Source organism: Calliopsis andreniformis, unplaced genomic scaffold (genome assembly GCF_051401765.1).
Source record: "Calliopsis andreniformis isolate RMS-2024a unplaced genomic scaffold, iyCalAndr_principal scaffold0111, whole genome shotgun sequence".
In the NCBI taxonomy this organism is placed as follows: Eukaryota; Metazoa; Arthropoda; class Insecta; order Hymenoptera; family Andrenidae; genus Calliopsis; species Calliopsis andreniformis.
The window spans coordinates 451,606-468,216 of NW_027480520.1; positions in this window are offsets into that span (position 1 = coordinate 451,606).

A 16,611-nucleotide genomic window follows, 5' to 3' on the forward strand; every position below is an offset into this window, starting at 1 on the left:
TTCAATATTGAAAACTGTGAATTGAGGATATTCTATTGAGGAATGAGGATTGACAACTGATTGTTGAGGACTGAGGTCTGAAGATTGAGGATTCAGGATTGAGGATTCGGTAATGAGGTTTCAGGACTGAGGATTGATAGTTGAGGATTGGGGATTGAGGATTGAGTATAGAAGATTGAGGGTTGACGATTGAGGATTGAGGATTGAGGATTGAGGATTGAGGATTGAAGATTGAGGATTGGGTGTTGAGGATTGAAGAATGAGGATTGAGGATTGTGGACTGAGGATAGAGGTTTGAGGATTGAAGATTGAGCATTGAGGATTGAAGGTTGAGGATTGAGGATTGAGGATTAAGGATTGAGGATTGAGGATAGAGTATTGAAGATTGAGGATTGGGGATTGAGGATTGACGATTGAGGATTGAGTGTTGTGGATTGAGAATTGAGGATTGAGGATTGAAGATTGAGTATTGAGGATTCAAGATTGCGGATTGAGGATTGAGGATTGAAGATTGAGGACTGAGTGTTGAGGGTTGAGTGATGATAATTGATGTTTGTGTATTGAGATTTGAAGATTGAAGAATGGGGATTGAGTATTGAAAACTGTTAATTGAAGATATTCTATTGAGGATTGAGGATTGACAATTGATTCTTGAGGACTGAGGGCTGAGGATTGAGGATTCAGTATTGAGGATTCGGTATTGAGGTTTCAGGACTGAGGATTGTGGGTTGAGGATTGAGGATTGAGGATTGAGGATTTGGGATTGAGGATTGAGGATTGAGGATTGAGGATTGAGGATTGAGGATGAGGGTTGAGAGTTGAGGATTGAGGTTTGAGGTCTAAGGACTGAAGATTGAGGATAGAGAATTGAGGATTGAGAATTGAGGATTGAGGATTGAGGATTGAAGATTGAGGATTGGGTGTTGAGGATTGAAGAATGAGGATAGAGGATTGAGGATTGAAGATTGAGGGTTGAAGATTGAGTATTGTGGATTGAAGGTTGAGGATTGAGGATTCAGGATTGAGGATTGAGGATTGAAGATTGAGGATTGGGGATTGAGTGTTGACGGTTGAGGATTGAGGATTAAATATTGAGGATTGGGTATTCAGTATTGAACATTCAGGATTGAGGATTGAGGATAGAGGATTGAGGATTGAGGATTGAAGATTGAATATTGATGATTGAAGATTGAGGATTGAGGATTGCGGATTGAGTATTGAGGATAGAAGATTGAGGATTGAGGATTGAGGATTGAGGACTGAGGACTGAGGATTGAGGATTGAGGATTGACGATTGAGTATTGAGTATTGAAGATTGAGGATTGAGGATTGAGGATTGAGAATTGAGGATTGAGGATTGAGGATTGAAGATTGTGGACTGAGTGTTGAGGGTTGAGTGATGAGAATTGATGTTGGTGAATTGAGATTTGAAGATTGCAGAATGAGGATTGAGGATTGAGGACTGAGGATTGAGGATTGAGGATTGAAGATTGAGTATTGAAGATTGAGGATTGGGGATTGAGGATTGAGGATCAACGATTGAAGATTGAGGATTGAGGATTGAAGATTGAGGATTGGGAATTGAGGATTGACGATTGAGGATTGAGGATTGAGGATTAAGGATTGAGGATTGAGGATTGAAGATTGAGGATTGAGGATTGAGTTTTCAGGATTGAGAATTGAGGAGTGAGGATTGAGGATTGATGATTGAAGAGTGAGGATTGAGGATTGAGGGTTGTGGGTTGCGGACGAGGGCTGAGGGTGGAGTATTGATGTTTGAGGTCTGAGGATTGAGGATTGAGGATTGAGAATTGAGGATTGAGGACTGAGGATTGAGGATCGAGGATTGAGGATTGAGGATTGAGGATTGAGTATTGAAGATTGAGTATTGAGGATTGAAGGTTGAGGATTCAGGATTGAGGATTGACGATTGAGGATTGAGTATTGCGGATTGAGAATTGAGGATTGAGGATTGAGGATTGAAGATTGAATATTGATGATTGAAGATTGAGGATTGAGGATTGAGTGTTGTGGATTGCGGACGAGGACTGAGGGTTGAGTATTGATGCTTGAGGTCTGAGGATTGAGGACTGAGAATTGAGAATTGAGGATTGAGGATTGAGGATTGAAGATTGAGGATTGGGTGTTGAGGATTGAAGAATGAGGATTGAGGATTGAGGACTGAGGATTGAGGATTGAGGATTGAAGGTTGAGTATTGAAGATTGAGGATTGGGGATTGAGGATTGAGGATCAAGGATTGAAGATTGAGGATTGAGGATTGAAGATTGAGGATTGGGAATTGAGGATTGACGATTGAGGATTGAGGATTCAGGATTGAGGATTGAGGATTGAGGATTGAAGATTGAGGATTGAGGATTGAGGATTGAGGATTGAGAATTGAGGATTGAGTATTGAGGATTGATGATTGAAGATTCAGGATTGAGGATTGAGGGTTGTGGATTGCGGACGAGGGCTCAGGGTTGAGTATTGACGTTTGAGGTCTGAGGATTGAGGATTGAGGATTGAGGATTGAGAATTGAGGATTGAGGACTGAGGATTGAGGATTGAGGATTTCAGATTGAGTATTGAGGATTGAAGATTGAGGATTGGTTATTGAGGATTGAACATTCAGGATTGAGGATTGAGGATAGAGGATTGAGGATTGAGGATTGAAAATTGAATATTGATGATTGAAGATTGAGGATTGAGGATTGAGGTTTGTGGATTGCGGACGAGGACTGAGGGTTGAGTATTGATGTTTGGGGTCTGAGGATTGAGGATTGAGGATTGAGAACTGAGGATTGAGGATTGAGGATTGAAGATTGAGGATTGGGTGTTGAGGATTGAAGAATGAGGATAGAGGATTGAGGATTGAAGATTGAGGGTTGAAGATTGAGTATTGAGGATTCAAGATTGAGGATTGAGGTTTGAGGATTGAAGACTGAGGACTGAGTGTTGAGGGTTGAGTGATGATAATTGATGTTTGTGGATTGAGATTTGAAGATTGAAGAATGGGGATTGAGTATTGAAAACTGTGAATTGAAGATATTCTATTGAGGATTGAGGATTGACAATTGATTGTTGAGGACTGAGGGCTGAGGATTGAGGATTCAGGATTGAGGATTCGGTATTGAGGTATCAGGACTGAGGATTGTGGGTTGAGGATTGAGGATTGAGGATTAAGGGTTTGGGATTGAGAATTGAGGATTGAGGATTGAGGATTGAGGATTGAGGATTGAGTATTGAAGATTGAGTATTGAGGATTGAAGGTTGAGGATTGAGGATAGAGGATTGAGGATTGAGGATTGAAAATTGAATATTGATGATTGAAGATTGAGGATTGAGGATTGAGGTTTGTGGATTGCGGACGAGGACTGAGGGTTGAGTATTGATGTTTGAGGTCTGAGGATTGAGGATTGAGGGTTGAGAATTGAGGATTGAGGATTGAGGATTGAAGATTGAGGATTGGGTGTTGAGGATTGAAGAATGAGGATAGAGGATTGAGGATTGAAGATTGAGGGTTGAAGGTTGAGTATTGAGGATTGAAGATTGAGGATTGAGGATTGAGGATTGAGGATTGAAGATTGGGGATTGAGGATTGGGAATTGAGGATTGACGATTGAGGATTGAGCATTGAGGATTGAGGATTGAGGGTTGAGGATTGAATGTTGAGTATTGAGGATTGAAGATTGCGGATTTAGGATTGACGATTGAAGATTGAGGACTGAGTGTTGAGGGTTGAGTGATGATAATTGATGTTTGTGGATTGAGTTTTGAAGATTGAAGAATGGGGATTGAGTATTGAAAACTGTGAATTGAAGATATTCTATTGAAGATTGAGGATTGACAATTGATTGTTGAGGACTGAGGGCTGAGGCTTGAGGATTCAGGATTGAGGATTCGGAATTGAGGTATCAGGACTGAGGATTGTGGGTTGAGGATTGAGGATTGAGGATTAAGGATTTGGGATTGAGGATTGAGGATTGAGGATTGAGGATTGAGGATTGAGGATTGAGTATTGAAGATTGAGTATTGAGGATTGAAGGTTGAGGATTCAGGATTGAGGATTGACGATTGAGGATTGAGTATTGCGGATTGAGAATTGAGGATTGAGGATTGAGGATTGAAGATTGAATATTGATGATTGAAGATTGAGGATTGAGGATTGAGTGTTGTGGATTGCGGACGAGGACTGAGGGTTGAGTATTGATGCTTGAGGTCTGAGGATTGAGGACTGAGGATTGAGAATTGAGGATTGAGGATTGAGGATTGAAGATAGAGGATTGGGTGTTGAGGATTGAAGAATGATGATTGAGGATTGAGGATTGAGGATTGATGATTGAAGATTGAGGATTGAGTATTGAGGGTTGTGAATTGCGGACGACGGCTGAGGGTTGAGTATTGAGGATTGAGAATTGAGGATTGAGGACCGAGGATGGAGGATTGAGGATTGAGGATTGAGTATTGAGGATTGAAGGTTGAGGATTGGGTATTGAGGATTGAACATTCAGGATTGAGGATTGAGGATAGAGGATTGAGGATTGAGGATTGAAAATTGAATATTGATGATTGAAGATTGAGGATTGAGGATAGAGGTTTGTGGATTGCGGACGAGGACTGAGGGTTGAGTATTGATGTTTGAGGTCTGAGGATTGAGGATTGAGGGTTGAGAATTGAGGATTGAGGATTGAGGATTGAAGATTGAGGATTGGGTGTTGAGGATTGAAGAATGAGGATAGAGGATTGAGGATTGAAGATTGAGGGTTGAAGGTTGAGTATTGAGGATTGAAGATTGAGGATTGAGGATTGAGGATTGAGGATTGAAGATTGGGGATTGAGGATTGAGGATTGAAGATTGAGTATTGAGGATTGAAGATTGAGGATTGAGGATTGAGGATTGACGATTCAGGATTGAATATTGAGGATTGAGGATTGAAGATTGAGGATTGGGAATTGAGGATTGACGATTGAGGATTGAGCATTGAGGATTGAGGATTGAGGGTTGAGGATTGAATGTTGAGTATTGAGGATTGAAGATTGCGGATTTAGGATTGACGATTGAAGATTGAGGACTGAGTGTTGAGGGTTGAGTGATGATAATTGATGTTTGTGGATTGAGTTTTGAAGATTGAAGAATGGGGATTGAGTATTGAAAACTGTGAATTGAAGATATTCTATTGAAGATTGAGGATTGACAATTGATTGTTGAGGACTGAGGGCTGAGGCTTGAGGATTCAGGATTGAGGATTCGGAATTGAGGTATCAGGACTGAGGATTGTGGGTTGAGGATTGAGGATTGAGGATTAAGGATTTGGGATTGAGGATTGAGGATTGAAGATTGAGGATTGAGGATTGAGGATTGAGTATTGAAGATTGAGTATTGAGGATTGAAGGTTGAGGATTCAGGATTGAGGATTGACGATTGCGGATTGAGTATTGCGGATAGAGCATTGAGGATTGAGGATTGAGGATTGAAGATTGAATATTGATGATTGAAGATTGAGGATTGAGGGTTGAGGGTTGTGGATTGCGGACGAGGACTGAGTGTTGAGTATTGATGCTTGAGGTCTGAGGATTGAGGACTGAGGATTGAGAATTGAGGATTGAGGATTGAGGATTGAAGATTGGGGATTGGGTGTTGAGGATTGAAGAATGAGGATTGAGGATTGAGGACTGAGGATTGAGAATTGAGGATTGAGGATTGAAGATTGAGTGTTGAGGATTCAAGATTGAGGATTGAGGATTGAGGATTGAAGATTGTGGACTGAGTGTTGAGGGTTGAGTGATGAGAATTGATGTTGGTGAATTGAGATTTGAAGATTGAAGAATGAGGATTGAGGATTGAGGACTGAGTATTGAGGATTGAGGATTGAAGATTGAGTATTGAAGATTGAGGATTGGGGATTGAGGATTGAGGATCAAGGATTGAAGATTGAGGATTGAGGATTCAAGATTGAGGATTGGGAATTGAGGATTGACGATTGAGGATTGAGGATTGAGGATTGAGGATTGAGGATTGAGGATTGAAGATTGCGGATCGAGGATTGAGGATTGAGGATTGAGAATTGAGGATTGAGGATTGAGGATTGATGATTGAAGATTGAGGATTGAGGATTGAGGGTTGTGGATTGCGGACGAGGGCTGAGGGTGGAGTATTGATGTTTGAGGTCTGAGGATTGAGGATTGAGGTTTGAGAATTGAGGATTGAGGACTGAGGATTGAGGATTGAGGATTGAGGATTGAGGATTGAGGATTGAGGATTGAGTATTGAAGATTCAGTATTGAGGATTGAAGGTTGAGGATTCAGGATTGAGGATTGACGATTGAGGATTGAGTATTGCGGATTGAGAATTGAGGATTGAGGATTGAGGATTGAAGATTGAATATTGATGATTGAAGATTGAGGATTGAGGATTGAGGGTTGTGGATTGCGGACGAGGACTGAGGGTTGAGTATTGATGCTTGAGGTCTGAGGATTGAGGACTGAGGATTGAGAATTGAGGATTGAGGATTGAGGATTGAAGATTGAGGATTGGGTGTTGAGGATTCAAGAATGCGGATTGAGGATTGAGGACTGAGGATTGAGGATTGAGGATTGAAGATTGAGTATTGAAGATTGAGGATTGGGGATTGAGGATTGAGGATCAAGGATTGAAGATTGAGGATTGAGGATTGAAGATTGAGGATTGGGAATTGAGGATTGACGATTGAGGATTGAGGATTGAGGATTGAGGATTGAGGATTGAGGATTGAAGATTGAGGATTGAGGATTGAGGATTGAGGATTGAGAATTGAGGATTGAGGATTGAGTATTGAGGATTGAAGATTGAGGATTGGTTATTGAGGATTGAACACTCAGGATTGAGGATTGAGGATAGAGGATTGAGGATTGAGGATTGAAAATTGAATATTGATGATTGAAGATTGAGGATTGAGGATTGAGGTTTGTGGATTGCGGACGAGGACTGAGGGTTGAGTATTGATGTTTGGGGTCTGAGGATTGAGAATTGAGGATTGAGAATTGAGGATTGAGGATTGAGGATTGATGATTGAAGATTGAGGATTGAAGATTGAGGGTTGTGGATTGCGGACGAGGGCTGAGGGTTGAGTATTGGTGTTTGAGGTCTGAGGATTGAGGATTGAGGATTGAAGATTGAGGATTGGGAATTGAGGACTGACGATTGAGGATTGAGGATTGAGGATTGAGGATTGAGGATTGAGGATTGAAGATTGAGGATTGAGGATTGAGGATTCAGGACTGAGGATTGAGGATTGAAGATTGAGTATTGAGGATTGAAGATTGAGGATTGAGGATTGAGGATTGAGGATTGACGATTCAGGATTGAATATTGAGGATTGAGGATTGAAGATTGAGGATTGGGAATTGAGGATTGACGATTGAGGATTGATCATTGAGGATTGAGGATTGAGGGTTGAGGATTGAATGTTGAGTATTGAGGATTGAAGATTGCGGATTTAGGATTGACGATTGAAGATTGAGGACTGAGTGTTGAGGGTTGAGTGATGATAATTGATGTTTGTGTATTGAGATTTGAAGATTGAAGAATGGGGATTGAGTATTGAAAACTGTGAATTGAAGATATTCTATTGAGGATTGAGGATTGACAATTGATTGTTGAGGACTGAGGGCTGAGGATTGAGGATTCAGGATTGAGGATTCGGTATTGAGGTATCAGGACTGAGGATTGTGGGTTGAGGATTGAGGATTGAGGATTAAGGATTTGGGATTGAGGATTGAGGATTGAGGATTGAGGATTGAGGATTGAGTATTGAAGATTGAGTATTGAGGATTGAAGGTTGAGGATTCAGGATTGAGGATTGACGATTGAGGATTGAGTATTGCGGATTGAGAATTGAGGATTGAGGATTGAGGATTGAAGATTGAATATTGATGATTGAAGAATGAGGATTGAGGATTGAGGGTTGTGGATTGCGGACGAGGACTGAGGGATGAGTATTGATGCTTGAGGTCTGAGTATTAAGGACTGAGGATTGAGAATTGAGGATTGAGGATTGAGGATTGAAGATTGAGGATTGGGTGTTGAGGATTGAAGAATGAGGTTTGAGGATTGAGGATTGAGGATTGAGTATTGAAGGTTGAGTATTGAGGATTGAAGGTTGAGGATTGAGGATTGAGACTTGACGATTGAGAATTGAGGATTGAGGATTGAGGATTGAAGATTGAGGACTGGGCTTCAAGGAGTGACGAATTAGGATTGAGGATTGAGGATTGTGGATAGAGGATTGCGGATTGAGTATTGAGGATAGAAGATTGAGGATTGAGGATTGAGGATTGAGGACTGAGGACTGAGGATTGAGGATTGAGGATTGACGATTGAGTATTGAGTATTGAAGATTGAGGATTGAGGATTGAGGATTGAGGATTGAGGATGGAGGATAGAAGATTGAGGATAGGGGATTGCGGATTGACGATTGAGGGTTGAGTGTTGAGGATTGAGAGTTGAGGATTCAGGATTGAAGATTGAGTATTGAGGATTCAAGCTTGAGGATTGAGGATTGAGGATTGAAGACCGTGGACTGAGTGTTGAGGGTTGAGTGATGAGAATTGATGTTTGTGGATTGAGATTTGAAGATTGAAGAATGGGGATTGAGTATTGAAAACTGTGAATTGAGGATATTCTATTGAGAATTGAGGATTGACAATTGATTGTTGAGATCTGAGGTCTGAAGTTTGCGGATTCAGGATTGAGGATTCGGGATTGAGGTTTCAGGACTGAGGATTGAGGGTTGAGGATTGAGGATTGAGGATTGAGGATTGAGTATTGAGGATTGAGGATTGAGGATTGAGTATTGAGGATTGAAAATTGAGGATTGATGATTGAGGATTGAGGATTGAGGATTGAGGATGAGGGTTGAGGGTTGAGGATTGAGGTTTGAGGACTAAGGACTGAAGATTGAGGATAGAGAATTGAGGATTGAGGGTTGAGGATTGAAGATTGAGGCTCCGGTATTGAGGTTTGAGATTTGAGGATTGAGGATTGAGGATTGAGGATTGAGGATTGAGGATTGAAGGTTGAATATTGATGATTGAAGATTGCGGATTTAGGATTAAGGGTTGTGGATTGAGGACGAGGTCAGAGGGTTGGGTATTGATGCTTGAGGTCTGAGGATTGAGGACTGAGGATTGGGGATTGAGGATTGAGGATTAAGGATTGAAGATTGAGGATTGAGGATTGAAGATTGAGGATTGGGAATTGAGGATTGACGATTGAGGATTGAGTATTGAGGATTGAGGATTGAGGGTTGAGGATTGAAGGTTGAGTATTGAGGATTAAAGATTGCGGACTTAGGATTGACGATTGAAGATTGAGGACTGAGTGTTGACGGTTGAGTGATGATAATTGATGTTTGTGGATTGAGATTTGAAGTTTGAAGAATGGGGATTGAGTATTGAAAACTGTTAATTGAAGATATTCTATTGAGGATAGAGGATTGACAATTGATTCTTGAGGATTGAGGGCTGAGGATTGAGGATTCAGGATTGGGGATTCGGTATTGAGGTATCAGGACTGAGGATTGTGGGTTGAGGATTGAGGATTGAGGATTAAGGATTTGGAATTGAGGGTTGAGGATTGAGGATTGAGGATTGAGGATTGAGGATTGAGGATTGAGTATTGAAGATTGAGTATTGAGGATTGAATGTTGAGGATTCAGGATTGAGGATTGACGATTGAGGATTGAGTATTGAGGATTGAGGATTGAGGATTGAGGATTGAAGATTGAGGATTGGGTGTTGAGGATTGAAGAATGAGCATAGAGGATTGAGGATTGAAGATTGAGGGTTCAAGATTGAGTATTGAGGATTGAAGATTGAGGATTGAGGATTTAGGATTGAGGATTGAGGATTCAGGACTGAGGATTGAGGAGTGAAGATTGAGTATTGAGGATTAAGGATTTGGGATTGAGGATTGAGGATTGAGGATTGAGGATTGAGGATTGAGGATTGAGTATTGAAGATTGAGTATTGGGGATTGAAGGTTGAGTATTCAGGATTGAGGATTGGCGATTGAGGATTGAGTATTGCGGATTGAGAATTGAGGATTGAGGATTGAGGATTGAAGATTGAATATTGATGATTGAAGATTGAGGATTGAGGATTGAGGTTTGTGGAATGCGGACGAGGACTGAGGGTTGAGTATTGATGCTTGAGGTCTGAGGATTGAGGACTGAGGATTGAGAATTGAGGATTGAGGATTGAGGATTGAAGATTGAGGATTGGGTGTTGAGGATTGAAGAATGAGGATTGAGGATTGTGGACTGAGGATAGAGGTTTGAGGATTGAAGATTGAGCATTGAGGATTGAAGGTTGAGGATTGAGGATTGAGGATTAAGGATTGAGGATTGAGGATAGAGTATTGAAGATTGAGGATTGGGGATTGAGGATTGACGATTGAGGATTGAGTGTTGAGGATTGAGAATTGAGGATTGAGGATTGAAGATTGAGTATTGAGGATTCCAGATTGCGGATTGAGGATTGAGGATTGAAGATTGAGGACTGAGTGTTGAGGGTTGAGTGAAGAGAATTGATGTTTGTGGATTGAGATTTGAAGTTTGAGGAATGGGGATTGAGTATTGAAAACTGTGAATTGAGGATATTCTATTGAGGATTGAGGATTGACAATTGATTGTTGAGGACTGAGGTCTGAAGATTGAGGATTCAGTATTGAAGATTCGGTATTGATGTTTCAGGACTGAGGAATTAGGGTTGAGGGTTGAGGATTGAGGATTGAGGATTTTGGATTGAGGATTGAGGATTGAGGATTGAGGATTGAGGATTGAGGATTGAGTATTGAAGATTGAGTATTGAGGATTGAAAATTGAGGATTGAGGATTGAGGATTGAGGATTGAGAATTGAGGATTGAGGATTGAGGATTGAAGATTGAGGACTGGGTTTCGAAGAGTGACGAATTAGGATTGAGGATTGAGGATTGAGGATTGAGGATTGCAGATTGAGTATTGAGGATAGAAGATTGAGAATTGAGGATTGAGGATTGAGGATTGAGGATTGAGGACTGAGGATTGAGGATTGCGGATTGAAGATTGAGTATTGAGTATTGAAGATTGAGGATTGCGGATTGAGGCGTAAGGATTGAAGATTGAGGATTGAGGATTGAAGATTGAGGGTTGAAGATTGAGTATTGAGGATTGAGAATTGAGGATTGAGGATTGAAGATTGAGTGTTGAGGATTCAAGGTTGAGGATTGAGGATTGAGAATTGAAGATTGTGGACTGAGTGTTGAGGGTTGAGTGGTGAGAATTGATGTTTGTGGAATGTGATTTGAAGATTGAAGAATGGGGATTGAGTATTGAAAACTGTCAATTGAGGATATTCTATTGAGGATTGAGGATTGACAATTGATTGTTGAGGACTGAGGGCTGAAGATTGAGAATTCAGGATTGAGGATTCGGTATTGAGGTTTCAGGACTGAGGATTGAGGTTTGAGGATTGAGGATTGAGGATTGAGGATTGAAGGTTGAGGATTGGGTATTGAGGATTGAACATTCAGGATTGAGGATTGAGGATAGAGGATTGAGGATTGAGGATTGAAGATTGAATATTGATAATTGAAGATTGAGGATTGAGGATTGAGGGTTGTGGATTGCGGACGAGGGCTGAGGGTTGAGTATTGACGTTTGAGGTCTGAGGATTGAGGACTGAGGATTGAGAATTGAGGATTGAGGACTGAGGATTGAGGATTGAGGATTGAGGATTGAGTATTGAGGATTGAAGATTGAGGATTGAGGATTGAGGTTTGTGGATTGCGGACGAGGACTGAGGGTTGAGTATTGATGTTTGGGGTCTGAGGATTGAGGATTGAGGATTGAGGATTGAGGATTGAGGATTGAGGATTGGGGATTGAAGATTGAGTATTGAGGATTGAAAATTGAGGATTGAGGATTGAGGATTGAGGATTGAGGATTGAAGATTGAGGATTGGGGACGGAGGGTTGAGGGTTGAGTGATGAGAATTGATGCTAGTGGATAGAGATTTGAAGATTGCAGATTGAGTATTGAGTATTGCAAACTGTGCATTGGTGATGTTGTATTGAGGATTGAGGATTGACAACTGATTGTTGAAGACTGAGTGCTGAAGATTGAGGATTCAGGATTGAGGATTGAGGATTGAAGATTGAGGTTTGGGGACTGAGAATTGAAGATTGAGGATTGAGGATAGAGAATTGGAGATTGAGGAATTAGGATTGAAGATTCAGAATTGAGGATTGAATATTGAGAATTGAGGATTGAGGACTGAGTGTTGAGGGTTGAGTTATGAGAATTGATGTTTGTGGATAGAGATTTGAAGAATGCAGATTGAGTATTGAGTATTGAAAGCTGTGAATTGAGGATATTCTATTGAGGACTGAGGATTGGCAACTGATTGTTGAGGACTGAGGCCTGAAGGTTGAGTATTCAGGACTGAGTACTCAGAATTGAGGTTTGAGGACTGAGGATTGAGGATTAAAGATTGAGTATTGAGGATTGAAGATTGAGGATTGAGGATTGAGGATCGAGGATTGAGGATTGAGGATGAGGGCTGAGGGTTGAGGATTGTGGTCTGAGTACACAGGACTGAGGATTGAGGATTGAGAATTGAGGATTGAGGATTGAGGATTGAAGATTGAGGATTGGGTATTGAGGATTGAAGAAAGGGGATTGGGGATTGAGGATTGAGGATTGAGGATTGAGGATTGAGGATTGAGGATTGAAGATTGAGCATTGAGGATTGAAGGTTGAGGATTGAGGATTGAGGATTGAGGATTGAGGATTGAATATTGAGGATTGGGGACTGAGTGTTGAGGGTTGAGTGATGAGAATTGATGTTTGTGGATAGAGATTTGAAGATTGCAGATTGAGTATTGAGTATTGAAAACTGTGAATTGGTGATATTCTATTGAGGATTGAGGATTGACAACTGATTGTTGAGGACTGAGGGCTGAAGATTTAGGATTCAGGATTGATGTTTGAGGACTGAGGATTGAGGATTGAGGAGTGGGGATTGAGGATTGAGGATTGGGGATTGATGATCGAGGATTGAGGATTGAGGATTGAGAATTGAGGGTGAGGACTGAGGATTGAGGATTGAGGTTTGAGGAATGAGGATTGAGGATTGAGGATTAGGGATTGAGGATTGAGGATTGAGGATAGAGGATTGAAGATTGAGGATTGGGGATTGAGGATTGACAATTGAGGATTGAGTTTTGAGGATTGAGAATTGAGGATTGAGGATTGAAGATTGAGTATTGAGGATTCAAGATTGAGGATTGAGGATTGAGGATTGAAGATTGAGGATTGAGGATTGAGGATCGAGGATTGAGGATTGAGGATGAGGTCTGAGGGTTGAGGATTGTGGTCTGAGGACTCAGGACTGAGGATTGAGGATTGAGAATTGAGGATTGAGGATTGAGGATTGAGAATTGAGGATTGAGGATTGAGGATTGAAGATTCAGGATTGGGTGTTGAGGATTGAAGAATGAGGATAGAGGATTGAGGATTTAAGATTGAGGGTTGAAGATTGAGTATTGAGGATTGAAGATTGAGGATTGAGGATTGAGGATTGAGGATTGAGGATTGAGGATTGAGGATTGAAGATTGAGGATTGAGGATTGAAGATTGAGGATTGAGGATTGAGGATTTACGATTCAGGATTGAAGATTGAGGACTGAGGATTGAAGATTGAGGATTGGGAATTGAGTATTGACGATTGAGGATTGAGTATTGAGGATTGAGGATTGAGGGTTGAGGATTGAAGGTTGAGTATTGAGGATTGAAGATTGCGGATTTAGGATTGACGATTGAAGATTGAGGACTGAGTGTTGAGGGTTGAGTGATGATAATTGATGTGTGTGGATTGAGATTTGAAGATTGAAGAATGGGGATTGAGTATTGAAAACTGTGAATTGAAGATATTCTATTGAGGATTGAGGATTGACAATTGATTCTTGAGGACTGAGGGCTGAGCATTGAGGATTCAGGATTGAGGATTCGGTATTGAGGTGTCAGGACTGAGGATTGTGGGTTGAGAATTGAGGATTGAGGATTAAGGATTTGGGATTGAGGATTGAGGATTGAGGATTGAGGATTAAGGATTGAGGATTGAGTATTGAAGTTTGAGTGTTGAGGATTGAAGGTTGAGGATTCAGGATTGAGGATTGACGATTGAGGATTGAGTATTGCGGATTGAGAATTGAGGATTGAGGATTGAGGATTGAAGATTGAATATTGATGATTGAAAATTGAGGATTGAGGATTGAGGGTTGTGGATTGCGGACGAGGACTGAGGGTTGAGTATTGATGCTTGAGGTCTGACGATTGAGGATTGAGTGTTGAGAATTCAGGATTGAGGATTGATGATTGAGGATTGGGTACTGAGGATTGAAGAATGAGGATTGAGGATTGAGGATTGAGGATTGAGGATTGAAGATTGAGTATTCAGGATTGGAGATTGACGATTGAGTATTGAGGATTGAGGATTGAGGACTGAGGATTGTGGATTGAGGATTGAAGATTGAGTACTGAGGATTGAAGATTGAGGATTGAGGATTGAGGATTGAGGATTGAGGATTGAAGATTAGGGATTGGGGACTGAGTGTTGAGCGTTGAGTGATGAGAATTGATGTTTGTGGATTGAGATTTGAAGATTGAACATTGGGGATTGAGTATTGAAACCTGCGTATTGGGTATATTCTATTGAGGATTGTGGACTCACAGTTGATTGTTGAGGACTGAGGGCTGAAGGTTGAGGATTCAGGATTGAGGATTCAGGATTGAGGTTTGAGGACTGAGGATTGAGGGTTGAGGATTGAGCATTGAGTATTGAGGATCGAAGATTGAGGATTCTGTATTGAGGATTGAACAGTCAGTATTGAGGATTGTGGATAGAGGATTGAGGTTTGAGGATTGAAGATTGAATATTGATGATTGAAGATTGAGGATTGAAGATTGAGGATTGGGTGTTGAGGATTCAAGAATGCGGATTGAGGATTGAGGACTGAGGATTGAGGATTGAGGATTGAAGATTGAGTATTGAAGATTGAGGATTGGGGATTGAGGATTGAGGATCAAGGATTGAAGATTGAGGATTGAGGATTGAAGATTGAGGATTGGGAATTGAGGATTGACGATTGAGGATTGAGGATTGAGGATTGAGGATTGAGGATTGAGGATTGAAGATTGAGGATTGAGGATTGAGGATTGAGGATTGAGAATTGAGGATTGAGGATTGAGTATTGAGGATTGAAGATTGAGGATTGGTTATTGAGGATTGAACACTCAGGATTGAGGATTGAGGATAGAGGATTGAGGATTGAGGATTGAAAATTGAATATTGATGATTGAAGATTGAGGATTGAGGATTGAGGTTTGTGGATTGCGGACGAGGACTGAGGGTTGAGTATTGATGTTTGGGGTCTGAGGATTGAGAATTGAGGATTGAGAATTGAGGATTGAGGATTGAGGATTGATGATTGAAGATTGAGGATTGAAGATTGAGGGTTGTGGATTGCGGACGAGGGCTGAGGGTTGAGTATTGGTGTTTGAGGTCTGAGGATTGAGGATTGAGGATTGAAGATTGAGGATTGGGAATTGAGGACTGACGATTGAGGATTGAGGATTGAGGATTGAGGATTGAGGATTGAGGATTGAAGATTGAGGATTGAGGATTGAGGATTCAGGACTGAGGATTGAGGATTGAAGATTGAGTATTGAGGATTGAAGATTGAGGATTGAGGATTGAGGATTGAGGATTGACGATTCAGGATTGAATATTGAGGATTGAGGATTGAAGATTGAGGATTGGGAATTGAGGATTGACGATTGAGGATTGATCATTGAGGATTGAGGATTGAGGGTTGAGGATTGAATGTTGAGTATTGAGGATTGAAGATTGCGGATTTAGGATTGACGATTGAAGATTGAGGACTGAGTGTTGAGGGTTGAGTGATGATAATTGATGTTTGTGTATTGAGATTTGAAGATTGAAGAATGGGGATTGAGTATTGAAAACTGTGAATTGAAGATATTCTATTGAGGATTGAGGATTGACAACTGATTGTTGAGGACTGAGGGCTGAAGATTTAGGATTCAGGATTGATGTTTGAGGACTGAGGATTGAGGATTGAGGAGTGGGGATTGAGGATTGAGGATTGGGGATTGATGATCGAGGATTGAGGATTGAGGATTGAGAATTGAGGGTGAGGACTGAGGATTGAGGATTGAGGTTTGAGGAATGAGGATTGAGGATTGAGGATTAGGGATTGAGGATTGAGGATTGAGGATAGAGGATTGAAGATTGAGGATTGGGGATTGAGGATTGACAATTGAGGATTGAGTTTTGAGGATTGAGAATTGAGGATTGAGGATTGAAGATTGAGTATTGAGGATTCAAGATTGAGGATTGAGGATTGAGGATTGAAGATTGAGGATTGAGGATTGAGGATCGAGGATTGAGGATTGAGGATGAGGTCTGAGGGTTGAGGATTGTGGTCTGAGGACTCAGGACTGAGGATTGAGGATTGAGAATTGAGGATTGAGGATTGAGGATTGAGAATTGAGGATTGAGGATTGAGGA